Raw genomic sequence first — 14,727 nt, 5'->3', positions numbered from 1 at the left:
GTCCTTCATTATCCTTTGCTTAGGAAGGAACTGCAGGTAGCAAGTAGGAGGTAGCTGAACATGGAGAGTCACCTTTAAACTCTATATATAGTCCCTTTTCTGAATTTCCCACTTGGAATGTAATCTCCTACATGGAAACCGTGTAGGCTATTGGTAAGATATTTAATCTCTGAGGTACTTGTTGCTATTTGTATAATTATTTTTATATTGAATAACACAGTAGGAACTCCTATATTATGAGGATATCCACATGGAAAATGCTTGGCAGCTATAAACAGGAGTATTGAGTCCTTACTGCTCTGAAAAATCTCACGATTCATACCATGTGAACTACATATAAAATATTACCAAACCAGAATAGTGGTCTCTGTCTATGAAATGGGAAACAGGAGCTGAGGGGAATAACAGTAGGAACTTAGTAAAATAAAGAGTAACAGGTGTGAAATAAAATAAGTTGGGGAAGGGTCAAATGAGAGTGGAGAGCTGGAGTAAAGGAAAGATAAAATGTGAAGTAACTAGATCTAGAATAAAGGGGGGAGAAAGTGCAGGATGTGTGAGAGCTGTGAACTTTGTTAGTTGCAAGGTTGCTTCTACCAAAGGTTTAATTAAATTAGCTTCAAATCAGTCTCAACTGGTTTTCACCTGTAATTTGGGTATTGTTTTGCTGGCTTGGCTTTCGTTGGTAATAGCTTTTGGGAAATGAGGAAGCATACTTGCCCCCCAGTAAATGGAACTATTCCTGAATGTCATTGTGGGGGCTATGGAAGGCACAGGCTATGGGCAGGACACGGGAGGTGGCACAATGCCATCTCCAGGCCTTCCTGGTGCTAGGTGGTTCCAGGTGGATGACTGTAACTGCCAGAATGATCAGGAACAGGCTGTTCTAAGTGCCCTGCATCCCTGCAGAGCCATGCATTGCACGGTCTAGCTGTGTTTTAGAGTTTCCCATTGGGGTGAGACGGGAAAGGGTAAGAAATACTGTTGAGAAGGAGAAAGGGATCTTGAGCCGGTTTGTTTTGGCACAATAGAAGTAGAAAGAATTGAAAGGAACATTTTGAAGTCCTGTCAGATTTGGAAATATGTTGAATGACTGTCAGTGAAGAAAAGCTATTTAATTCTATATGGTATTAGTCATACCCTCATAGCTGGTTTATTTGTTTTGGCACCCTGAGCAGCCAATACATTATCTAATTGACTGTTGTGTGTCCCAGTGCAGCAATCCTGTCCAACAGGGACAGCACAGGCTATGGAAAGGCACCCCTTTTTAACTTTCCAATGCAAAGAGCTGCATGAAGTGTGATTCTTTGATTTCTTATTCCATTAGCTGATAGTGGCCTTTGTCAAATATACATTTTAATTCTTACATCATTTTTAGAATCAGCAACAAGCAAGTACAGTTTCTTTTTTTTCGCCTTCCTCTGGATGTGACTTGCAAGTAAGATGGTCTGTTTCATTCTCAGTGTCGTTTGGAAAGCCATGATTCCACTATGCTTGCAAATCGTAATAACCTAGTCTCATGTTTTCCTTTGGAATCGTACTGCTTTCTCTTGAGCCTTGAATCTGACCTCTTAAAGTGGTTGTGCTCATCTTCCAGTGGTTTAGATGGCAATGTAGTTAACAGGTATTTGCTAGTTGTTTTACTGCTGTTGTGCTTCTTCAGCATTTCAAGTCATTAATATGGTTTTTTTGCTTTGTTTAATCTGTTCTGAAATTAATCCATAATCAAGTCTTTCTTTTTATATGTGTTCCACAGATGTTCACAACCCTTGCAGAACATTGACACGCCTATCTTTTAATTTTAGTGATAAATATCAGCCACAAAACCAGTGTTGCTTTGTTTCTTTGTTTTTGTTCTTTTTTCCTTTTTGTTTTGTTTCGGTTTTGTGAATTTGGTTGGTTTGGTTTTGGGGGGTTATTTTGGGGGCATGGGAGCTGTGGCTTGATTTTTTCTGGAAGCCATTTAATGCTACCTGCTTTAACTGTAATCTCTTCCAGATACTGAAATTATGAAGGTTTGGGAAAAAAATACCTGGGGAAGAAAGTGATGCTCATGGCAGGCTAACACAACACATGAGCAGCTGTTTAGTACTCACATGGGGAGTTATTTAGATGTGTGGGGCTTTTTCTTCTCATTAAAAGCTACAATTTGATTTCAAAAGTTACTGCAAACCATTGTGTTGACGTCACAGCAACTCAGTCAATCACAATACAATTGATTTTGGGTAGTTTTGAAACTGTAATTTCATTTGGTATAAAAAGCACTAAATGTTCTCCTGCTTTTTGTTGTTTAGCTGGGGAGGTAAGGCACCTAACTTGTGTATTTCTGAGGAAAGTGGTGGGCTGACATTTTGCTTTTTCAGTGAGGGCTTTTAAAGAAACTTTTGTTTTCAGACAGTGCCATTCAAAATTACTGCTCTGCCATGTATAGATATTACTCTTTCCCTGTGGTAAAACAAAATATTGAGGAAAATTGTTTGGATACTGCCAGATTGTTTGCACTTTCATTCTTTTTTTTTCTTGCATGGCTTTGAAGCATCAAGTAGGAGTATTTGATCATAGATCGTGCAAAATGCTCAGCATGACCACCAGCCTTCTGACTGCAGAGCCCCTGTACTCTGGCTCAAACCCAGCTGCCATGGGAAGGAGAATGCTGCCCTATAATGATATCTCTTTCCAGCTTTCCCAGTGCCAGCAACAGGGTCCTGCCACTGTGCAGGGAGCTGCATTACAGAATTGATCCAGCTTCCCCAGAAACCTCCCTAGCATATATGCTGTTATTTTTCCAGTTGGATCAATTTTCTCGAGCGCACTGCTCCTGCCTGTGATGCCTGCACTAAGGAATGTGCAAGTAGCAATGTACAGCGGGAGTGGGGGGCCTCCTCTTTTGGCAGGAATGGGAAATGTTTAGCCCTGATACCTGTTTCAGCAAAATGGAGGAGGTTTGAGGAAGAACAACTTGCTGACTGGTAGTGTAAGCTCAGTAACCTTTTCCCCAGGAGTGGAGTGATGGTGTTGTGTTTGGGGTAGCAGGAAAAGGGATGTCCTTAAGTGAGCTGTGCTGCTGAAGCCAACCAATGGTGAAATCAGGTTTCATCACACGTATGCACCTGTAAGTCAGGGTTGCTCTTGGATATTGCAGCACCTGGAAATAAACAGGCAACCTGGCAACAGCCAAGTGGATAATTTGGGGAAAAGATGCAGGAAATGCCGAGTGGGATGTCCAGTAAAGACAAGGTAATCAGCAGTTGGTCTGTTCTGTGGGTTTTTCGGGTCCTAAGCTTGTAAGTAATTGTTGTGTAAACAACCTTAAAAAAAAAAAAAAACAACCAAAGCCCACAACAACTCCCCCAAAGCCCACAAAGAAATAAAAAAACCCTCACCATCCCAGCTCTGGACAATGCAGGTACTTATATCTGCTCCAGGACAGGGGAAGGCCTGCTAAAATCCTTTGCAGTTTCTACCAACTGCTACAGTTCCCAAGCTGAACAAAATATTATCCATCTCCTAACTAGTTCGTGTATGAGGCTGGAAAAAATGTTGAGAAATTAACCAGATTGTAATCTTTCTTACCAGACCAGGGATACACAATGTCAGACTGAAATCTAGAGATACTTTTGAATAAGGAGAGAACAAAGAAAATGTATGTGCAAAAACATTATTTGATTCATGTTTACAGACTGTACATTTCTAATGGCTGTAACTGAGAGGCCCCAGACAAAGATGAGTTGCTTTTTGTAGTAGGATATCAGACAACATTATGCAATAATTTAAGGTGAAGTTGTGCCAAATGCTTCCCTGCACGTAACTCTGGGAATTTGGCTTAGCAGAACTGACAAAAGCTGTACAAAATGGTACTGATGCTCCTGACAAAATAAGCTGCAGTGGTTCCTAAATCACATGAATTATCTGTCCCTCTGGCTTGTCTCTCATAGGCTGCAGACAAACGTTCTGCTCTGACTCCCGCTACGCTACTCAGACAAAAATCATCTGGGTGGGCTTAAAGGACAGTGACACAGAGTCTTTGGTGCCAGCACTACCTCACAAGGTCCTGCTCCCTCCAGGTCCTCTCTGCCCTGTGGCTGTTTGCCCTGGCTGTGTGTCCCACCTGCAGCTCAGGGTGGGCAGTGACCTGTGGCACTTGGGCAGGTGAGAGGCAGAATTGTTCTGAAGTATAACCATAAGTGTGCAAATGGCTGCAACTCCAGACAGCCACAGCTTCTCATAGGCTAAAACAGGGAGAAGTATCTTGGCTTAAGGAGAAATTGGACTTAGTCAGGCGGAGTCGTATGTTCTTGAAGCACTGTTAAACTGTACTGCCAACAACATAAACTAAGCCAGCTGACTTCGGCCTGCAGTTCATTAGGAAATGCTTGCAGAAACTGGCCTGTCAGCAGAGCTGTGAGGAAGAGGCTCCAGCAGTAGGGCAGGGAACCCTTCCATACAGATTTGGGTTTATTAAGTAAAAAACATCAGTGAAAAAGCTACCGTGAAAATGGGGTAGGTGGAAATGCTTTCATGAAAAATACTACACAGAAGGCAACAGTAAGGACAGAAGCATGTGCGAAAGGCGAGGAAAACTGAAAATTACCTTTTTAATTCCATAAAACAAGGAACTGAACTCTTGTTTTCCTTCCTGCTTTGAGAAAATCTGAGATCTAGCTAGATATAGAAAACGAAGCTATCATGACTCCCAAACTGCGTATCTCCCATTGTGCCTTTTGCAGCACTGGAAACAAAATCACATTGGTTGGTTTAGCTGAAGAGCAATGGGACTGTGATTTAACAACCAGAATCCAGATATGTTGCATAGATTTCTTAAAGTCCAGTCTTCAGTAGGTTTTTGTTGTTTTCTTTTTCTTTGAAAGTGACTCAAAGACTTCTGCCTGCTCTGAGCTTCTTTAACTGTTTTCCACTGAACTTCTGCTACTACTTAGTATTGACTATTTCAGTATCTGACAGTTAGTGCATGTGATGCTTCTTGCAGAACACACTGTTCTGCTGCAGCTCCTTTTGAAGTCTAGCATCTTGACTAACCCTGCCTGTAAAATTGTATCCTTATTCCATTGGCCCAGTGTTGTTATACGTGGAATCTATCTTTGAAATTCCTGTGGTACAGTGCAAATCCTGCCTCTTGATAAGAAGTGTGAAGCCCAGGTACTTTGTTGCATTGCAGGGAATGTTGATTCTCTGCGGTTTTGTGTTACAGCATCTTTGCTTCTGTTGTGCTAAATGAATTCTTTAGATTGAAGTGTTTTATCTGATGGGTGCAGAGTAGCAGAGAGTTGAGTTGCTCGCTGCACCATTCCAAACAACCCTTTCCAAGTAGCCTAGCCAATAGCTGGTATGCTTTGTGCGCCAGGCAGCCACAGGTCAATTTAATTAAATGTTTGTCATTTCTCAAGTAATGGAGAAAACTGTAGGGTCTTATAATGGATAACTCAGCCTCACATCTTCCAGTTAATCTTTCATATATGCAAGTATATTGTTTAGTTTTCTAGCTTTTGTTGTACATGGAGGTAATAAATAGAAATCTAGATAGAACATTAATAAAAACAACATATAAAAAAATTCTGCAAATTTCTTGTGTTACAGAAGTCTGTAAATGATGCCTCAGAATTTTTGCCTTTAGCTCAGCAAAGCTGGACTTCTGTCCATGCCAGGAATTGCCCAAAGGAGTTGTGGCTGTCCCATCCCTGGCAGTGTCCAAGGCCAGGCTGGCCAGGGCTTGGAGCAACCTGGGATAGTGGAGGGCGTCCCCTGCCCATGGCAGGGGGTGGCACTGGGTGGGCTTTAAGATCCAACCCCAAGTGCTCTATGATGATTAACTATTCAAAGCATCAGAGCATTTTCTCTTTTCATCCTTTCATTTAAACCTTGCAATCGCCAGGTGTGCTGACTGCAGCAGGCCACTGCATTTGGTTACTGAAAATGGATTGTGCATGTTTTGTTCAAAACAACATAAAGTGCCACCTGACTCACTTGATCCAAGATGATGTGGGTGACTTCATTTCCTACCCTTTTTATGTCATCTTACCAACATCTAAAACATTTACTTCCTTTCTTTTATCTGCTTGTTTCAATGGTTTTTTTAAGTGTTCCTGAAGTTTTTTTCTCTTGGATTTTCTAAGAATATTCAAAGAATGGAGGGGGAATAGAGTTCTCTTGTGATGTACAGATCCTAAGAAAGCAGATGAGCTATTCCCTGCCCCTGTAGTGTGACAGAGCAGTCCATGAGGCTGATTGTTATAAGTGTTACTCAAATTGATCTTCCTACTTTGGATTAAGTTTTACTTAATGAGGAAGTAATGAGATTATCATAGACAAAAAGGACTATGTCTCTTTTGGGAACATACCATTTCTGAGGCTTGACTTTATTTCAAAGAGATCTATAATTCTTTCTTTAAGGGAATGTAAATTTGAATTACAATCAAACAATGGGATTTTTCTAGCAACTGTTTTGACACCGAATGATAGAAGTATTATACTGTGTATTTTCTTCCTGGGGAAAGGATTGACTGCTGCAAGATTAACGCGTTCTGGATGGGTGCCATTTTCAGATAGTTAGTTCAACTAGAAGAGAAAGGATCTTATTAAGGGATCAAGCTCATTATTTGTTTGTTGTTTGTACTCCACACCCTACAATGGGAGTGAGTCTTTGCCTCTTTTCCCTAACAATAATTAGGATCAGAGGGTTCAACAACTGCATGTTAATATTCCTTTTCTTTAAATGAAAACACGCAGTAGCTAAGCAATTAACATTTCCATTAAACTTTAAAATCTTAAAAAAAGCCTTCCAGAAAATATTCAAGAAATAGCCAGATATTCAAAAGAGAGCACTGAGAATGAGGGACTTCTGGATTTGGGAGTTTTTTCTGAGCTCGTATTTGTTAGGAACATCTGTCCTTAGGTATAATCCAAGTTCCTGTTGATGCTGTGTTCCGAGCTTTCAGTAAGTCCATGGTTCAGCCCTGATTTCCTAGTGGTGTATACCCAGTAGTACATTGTGTGAGCCACTGAGAGGATTGCAACACCTGCTGTCGCAGGATTCTGTGTCCTTTGTTTGCACAAACCTGAAGAGTCCCTGCTATACTGTCATTGGTGATACTATTAAGTTGTATTTTGTGAAGACTTGATTCATATTATTGATTTTTACATTTAATAATGTGAGTGATTTAAAACATGCACAAGAAATTGTTTCAAAAGGCATGTCTGGGTCATTAAGCACTGTGCCTCCCTGCCAGAAATCCTTCTGCCCCTTGGTTGATGAGCAGCACTTTAGCTGGGAGGAAAAAATGGCACTGGTGACCCAAACCTGCAAAGATTTATGTATGCAAACAACTTGAAGTGAGACAGTGGAATTAGGCTCTTTTAAAATCACTGGTTAAACTCACTGGAGGCACTTATGCTTGTGGAACTGGGCCTGGACTGGACCTGACTCATCCCCAGGAGCAGTCTGTGGCAGGCACCAGGCTTTGCTTCCTCCAGGAATGCTGACTGACACTGGAGAGTTTAATTTCTATTTAAATGAAAGGACGGAGGATCCTGCCTCAATATTGGCTATTCCCATATGTACAAATAAACATAGGTCATATACCTCAGGCACCAGCAAGGGCTTACATTAAGAATGCACTGAAGAGTTTGGTTGGAGATGAAATCTTTTAAGACATCACGTTTTTATTGCCTAAAAGAGTTCACTGAATAGTGAAATACTAAATTGTCAAAGAAGCAGAAAAAGAGAATTGATAAACCTTGTGCTTTTTACTGCTGCTAAAAGGTTTAGCTGTGGCTGGCTGTAAGCAGAGCTGACTTGGCATTCTTGGGGGACAGATTTCTATGTACAGGGACTTCTGCTTGGTGGCTGGTTGATCTTTTGTACTTTTTCTTTCTAAGATGTATCAAGACTCCCAGCCGAGAGCCTGCAATGAAATTTGAGAAAAGCTTTGAGGCAGAGTATTGGAATTCAGGCTTAGATGGACTTTTATAGTGTTGGAGAAGTTTTTAGATATATCTGCATTAAAGCAGAAATAAATTTAACTGGCAATGCTTTTATCATTTTGATTAGTACATTTGCTAGTTACTGAAGATAAAATGCAGGTTTATATAGATCTTGTCCTTTTCCAAAACCATCTTAGCATTCACTCTCAGTGTTTTAGTGAGGTCATAATATTGAATTTGTGATAACAGAAAATGTCGTCTGTGAAAGGCTGAGATCAAATACAAATGTATGACATCATTGTGGAAGAGAGAAATGGGTTGGCTAGAAGGGAATAAGGATTTGGTTAATCACATACAGTAGCCCTAAAATTACAGAAGATGGCCAGTAATCGTTTTTTTTTGCATCAGTTCTGTTCCTGGGGTGTATTCTCTTGGTTTCTTTTGGAAGGAGGTAAAGCTAAGGTCAATATGTGTGAAGATTTGTTCAAATACTGACGTTAAATCAGAAACATGTCAGTAGAAAGAAAAGATATTAACAATTTGCCAAATGGACAAATAAATAAATAAATTACCCAGAGGGGTACCTCTGCTGCTGCTAATCTTACTAGTATCCATAGTTATTTTTCAAAAAGGACAGCGTTTCTTGTGTTAGAAGCTTGTAATTTAAAGCTGGCCAGATGGACCCGGATTAGGATGATGGTTCCCAAAATGTGTAATACAGGAGAATGACGCTGATGCGGCAGCTGCGCAGGGAGCAGTAATAAAAGGTTTTAATAGGGAGAAGTGGCTGTGATGGATCCAATCTTCTTAGAGCTTTTGAGTACTCCCAATTTTCCATCAATGTTATTTTTGCCTTCATTATATGGTGTAGATGACAGTCACTGTAGTACTCCCTTCCCAAGTTTATCAATAGAAGCAGTGCTCAGATGGTCAGAAACCAAAAAAAGCAGGCAGGAGGAAGACGGACTGTCTGTAGCAGAGGACTGGAATTTCTTTTAAGCTTGTGAGAAACCAGATTGTCAACTCCTTGTGTAGTTATTTTTCTAAAGACAGGTGTTTCATCTAGCTTTTACATTACTCATAATTTTGAAATGTCTCTTCACACTGGTTTGTTTTATTTAACCTAATAAAATCTTAACCCTACTAAAGGTATGGTGCAGTGATGAAACTGTCAGGTGGTACCCCCTTTCTCTTTATCCAGCTGAAGGTTCTGACCCCGATCTGGTTTTCTTTTAATTTATTTTTAAATCCCTTGCTGTTGTTTTTGACCATGATCAACAGGTACTAGAACAGGTACTGTGAGCTGATGGGGAAGGCAGGAGAATAACCAGAAGCCAGCCTGGAAATCACACTGGGGAAAGTCTGGGTTTATCTGTGCAAGGTACTGCTCATTCTGTCAAACTTGGATAAGTATTGCTGATACTTAAAGAAGCAGTTTGCATCCTCCTGTGCAGTTGTGCAGCATGTAATGCTGATTGGCAGAGCTCCCTAATGCAGCTCTTTTTCTCCTTCTTTTAGAGCTTCCTCCAGCTCTGCTGAGTTGTCTAGTTGTCAGTTCTCCAGCTAAAATGCTCTTTTGACTTTCCCTTGCTGCTTAGTCTCCAGGCCTGGACTCGACGGTGGTGGTGTCTTTACTGGAAATGCCACCCTGGTTATCACATGGAGGTGGGAGGGAAATGCTTCCCCAGCTGTGAGAAGCTGATCTGATTTCGCTGTGCGTTCCAGCTCCTGAGCCCATGGAGACAGGAGGGACTCCCTGTGCACTCAGTGCTCTCAGGTACCCAGAAACTCTGCTGCAGCCTGTCCCTCTTGTTCCTCAGAAAAAATCTGGGTTTAAGCGTCATTGTCTTGTATTTGGAGACACACACATGCTTCCTCCCCCCCAGGCCTTGGAGCACCTTGCCAACAGCAGAGTGGAGGGAGCAAGGGCTCAGCCTGTGCTGCCTGTTGGCCTGGGCTGGAGCTGGTGTCCAGCAGTGGCCTGGCCAGCTCCACATGTGCCAGCCAGCTGTCCAGGTGTCCTCCTGGAGGATGGGATCTTGTAGGGCACAAAGCACAGACAGCTCCATGTGCCCCACTCAGGATCAGCAGCTGAGGCGTGACCTGGCCTGGCTGCTGTGGACCGTCTGGTTTTTTGTTATTGGATAAAGTGGTTTGGGTTTAACACCCGTGACATAATCTCATTTTGGTTTAGGGTGTTTGGATGTGAGGTGTATGCATTATTCAAAAACCTTCAGAGTAGATTATCCCTTAACTGGCATGGGTAAGACAACATCCCCTATGTGGGAATCCTTGTGATTCCAGTGCTTAGGAGACCCTTCAGAAGGGGTATTGGAAACCCAAATTTTCCTCCTTCCTGCCTCTTCATCTCTAACCACTGAGGTACAATACTTTAAGGAAGGGATGGTCATTTCCTGTCTTGTGAATGGTACTCAGATTTTCTTGTGGCTGTGTTCCAAAGAGTGTTTTAAATGCTAAGATTTCAATCTTCTAGAATATTTTCTCAATCTTTCTAGTCACAAATAATAAATGGATTGACCAAGTGTGTGATAGTGTGTTTAGTTCAAGCTGCATTTTATGGATGGTTGTAAACTAAAAGCCATACAGAAACAAGCCTATTCCCAAGGCAACTATGAGTACTAGGGCAAGGAAAGTTACTCTTGTTCTAAGGAGTACTACTTACTGAATAATCTTCCTTTATAAAGGCGCTATGCAAATTTAAGTTATTTTGTTGTACTCTGTGAAAGCAAAGATGTTTAATGCTCAACTCTTACTGAAATTTCTACTCTTTAAGTATTTTAGATTCCAGAACACATGGAATGTATATGAAAAAAAAAAATCATTAGCTGTAACTTATTAGCTCTGTTTAAGCAGCTGCAAACCTTTAAAAATTAATAATTTTCATGGGGAATGTTAAGTCTGGTTTGTAAGCTGTAGTATTCATTCAGTGCAAGACTTCAATTGAAGCTGACAGGGGGCTTGCAGGGTAGGGGTTGAGCAAGCGCCCCCAGAATGAACCACCTGCCAATTCAATTTCTTGGGTTTAAACCTACAAATAATTCTATCTTTGTAAAGTGTCTTTATGATGTAAATATACTAAGCCTCACGCTAAACTTTCCTTTCCTCTTGTAATACTGACTCCACAACCAAGAGAAATATTAATAGCTTTCAGAATTTAATGAGAGCATTGATATATTTGAAATTACTCTTTTAAGGTTATAAAATACAGAAATCCAGTGGTCTCCTCAAGAGCAAAGGATGAAGGTGATTAGAAGCACTGCTGGGTAAAATCTACTGACTTTCCTTAAAAACTAAGATACCTCCCGAAATATTTGCATCACTTCCCATGAACTAGAGTGGAAATGCAAGAAGTAGAAAAAAAATCCACTACATCCAATTTTCCCTGGGTTTTGCCTTCAAGAAAGGAAAAAAACCATAGATTTTACGTTCTGTGAAATTGCTGAATCACGGTTCTCCTGCCTGGCCAGGGAGCCTGGGATCAGAGGGATTTCCTCCGAGTGGTGCTGGGGGCTCTGAGCTCTGTGAGCGCTGCCCAGGCTGGGAAGTGTCGCTGCTGTGGCACGGAGCTCAGGAGAGAGGATGGGGGACACTGAAGGCAGAGGTCTGAATGCCCTTTCTGAAGACTAACCATGTGAAAAGAGCAAAAAAATCTTTTGAGGCAAATTTTTTGTCTTGTACCGCTGTACTTAAGAATACCACTGAATTCCCTCTGCAGCTCAAGCATGGGGAAGTTGGGTGCCCCAAACTGCAAGTGGTAGGAGGCAAAGCCAAGCCAGTTTCACTGGTGCAAGTCTCTCTTTTTGACTTGGCAAGCAACTTTGATGGCCCACTCTGTATTTAGGACTATCCCACGCGTTTCCCTTGGTAGACATATTTTCCTGCTTTTAATTTGAGGAATTTCGGCAGCTTGGTTGAAGTGGCTGCCCCTGGGCTGGTACAAATCTCAAAAGTCCACGTGATTCCATAAAGCATGTGCAGACAATCTGCTGCAAATGCAATGCAGATATATTTATTTCTGTTTGCAGAGTCTCAGAACATGGTAGCCCTGCCGATACCTCTGCTAACGAAAATCAACATTGCTGTGTAAATATTAGCTGTAGTACACAAAACCCTCAAGAGAACTTGCTGTTGTTTAAAAATGGTGCTGCTGATGTGTAGAGCTTGAGTGGCTCTGCTGAGGAATGGCCATAGCTGTTCAGGATCCTGGTGAGGATGCTGCCCTTGTTGTCTTGTTCCCATGTAGCTCCAGGCTGTACCTGAGGGGATAAGAAGGGACTTGGTGCAGCTACTCTTTGCTCTAATGGGACTGACAATATCAGTAGGGTGACAGAAGTATCAAGCCAGAGCTGAATATTCACATCTTCCTGACTGAGCCTATGGATTGTGAGGACTTATGATTTTTCCAAGAAAGAGATCTACAAAGACTGAACAATCAAAAAGGCTTTAAAATACGGAATTTTAATATGATGCTTGTGATGCTTTCCCTTTTCTCTAAATTCTTCAAGGGAAGGGTAAAATTCAGCAAAGGATTTGAGCTTTTATTGTTAGGGCTGTAAATTTTCCTGTTCAACATTAATGGCTATAAATTCAGTGGGATGTTGTCACATAATTGCACTGGACTTTCCAGAAAGTCCTGAATATTATAGAATTCCATGGGAAATTATGTCAGCTGGCAGGGTTTCACTTTCTTTTTTTATGATTCCCCCTGTTGTCTTTTATAACTACAGAGTTTCATGACGTGCCTACTTTCCCCTCTTCCCAGGAAGAGGATTTTGGAGGCTGGTAATCTAAGGGAATTATAACACCAGGGATACTGAATTAAACCTAATTTACAGGCTTGTAAACAACCTGAATAAGAAGTATTTCCTTTACATGCCTTTTGAAGTTGCTCAGCCTATAGCTTAAAGATTTGTGTGTTGGTGATTGAGCATTTCTTATTTCAGTTATATTTCCAGTGACTTCTCCAAGAAACAGAAAGGCAAGCCTGTGTGTACCTGACCTTTCTAAGTAGCAGAAAATTATATTTTTTCTTTAGGGGGAAAAGAAGCAATATTTAAATGGTCTTTGTGCATCTTGAAGAAATAAGTAAGGTGAATCCCATACTTTACTGTTATGTAAATCCCTGCCTTAAAGCTTTACATATATAATTAATTTGATTTTTTTTACAAAATCTATTCCAACCAAAGTATACATGCAGTTAGGAAATTACATGTAGATAAATTGATGTATAGATAAAACATTAGCATAACAAATGGGCCAAAGTTGCTTCTGATATGGAGAATTGCCTCCTTTATCTGGATGAATTTGGCAGTGTTGCATGGTTACGAATTGAAACTAAGTAAGTGCTGCAAGCAGAAAAAAAACCAGAATCAGCAGTATGAATGTGCTAGAATTTTCCTTCCTTTCTTTTTCCCTTAACTTTTGAGGAAGGTGTCGATTTTGGGGCAGAACTGTGAATCTCTTTGCAGGTAACCGTTAGATTGTAAAACACATGTTGATATTTCAAAAGGGAAGTGACTTCCTTGCCTGTTTTCTTACTTTCATATAACTTTAATTTCAATATTTGTGATCAGATGATGACATTTGATGTAGCTTCTGAACAATTGATACTGTCAATTACTTTCAGGACAGATTTGCAAAGATCCTTTTATTATTAACAAATGGCCACTACTGGGTGAAGACAGGTGTTATCAAGGGACAGTCTTGTAGCATTGCTTAATAACACTGGAGAATATGCATGAAGAAATACTGAGCAATGTCACATTTCAGCAATGAGCACTCCCCTGTTTTGTACTAGATTTGGTCTTGGGGGATTCTCTGTACAAAGCCTGGTGGTCATGAGTTGTCTTTACCTTGTCACTTGCATAGTTCCTATGGACAGGATTCACCTGCCTGGCTGACCCCAGGAGCAGTGTGTGTGTGTGGATGTGGCGGTCATTTCAACTGCGCTTGCCTCGTGTTTGCAGTAATACTGGAAGCTCATTCCTTGAACTCTTGTCCATCTAAGCTGGACTTTTACACTGTAGTTGCTTTTGATGATTCTGTGATGCAGAACATCAAATGTAGCTCACAGAAAAGTACACTGTAAACTGTCTTTGGTTGCAGTCTCACCTTTTTATTTGACTGACATGAATAGCTCTCTGTCAGAGTAGTTCCCTTTACATTTCTTCTGCTGCTCTTCCTTCCCACCTTCCTGTTGCATTGTGCTATCCTTGGAATTTGTAGGGATAAACTAGTTCATCTCACTAGAACAGTGAGGAAATAACTCCACAAATGAACAAATTTTGCCTCTACTATTTGCTGTGTTGCTGCTTGCTGTGGGACCGTATATATGTCAAAGATGTGACAAAGAGATGGAATTCTGTGTGTATGGAATTGTGGCACGTTATGGCTGGGTTTGAGGGAGAGGGTTCATGGGAAGCCCTGTTGGACATGACTTTTCCCTGGTGTGACTCAGCTGTTGATTCAGTTCAGCTGAAACACCTCAGGTGGATCTATTGCTTTTATTTCTATGCAAGCCTGGGGTGACACCAATGCGTGTTTAATTATGGTGAGAGTAAGGGGTTTGAGACATAAAAGATGTTTTTTTACTGTGTTGTGTAACTTACTGCATCTGAAACGTCCCGTTTGTCCCATGATGATGTGGGTACTTGATACACACTGCTCACCAAGAGTTGAGCCACTGCTGCTGGAACAACTGATCTGGTTTCACAGGTGTTACTACAGAGGTGTTTAAAGGAACCTAGACAGTCTTGAAATATAAGAAAAGAG

At 41.0% G+C, this 14,727-nt stretch overlaps 1 protein-coding gene across 1 annotated transcript in view; it reads left to right on the top strand.

Annotated features, from left to right (window-relative positions):
• The window catches only part of CCDC148 (coiled-coil domain containing 148), a 58,903-nt gene that overhangs the window by 1,331 nt on the left and 42,845 nt on the right, over window positions 1-14,727 (top strand).

This window comes from Corvus moneduloides, chromosome 7 (genome assembly GCF_009650955.1).
Source record: "Corvus moneduloides isolate bCorMon1 chromosome 7, bCorMon1.pri, whole genome shotgun sequence".
Taxonomy (NCBI): domain Eukaryota; kingdom Metazoa; phylum Chordata; class Aves; order Passeriformes; family Corvidae; genus Corvus; species Corvus moneduloides.
This window is presented reverse-complemented; position numbering and strand designations above follow the sequence as displayed.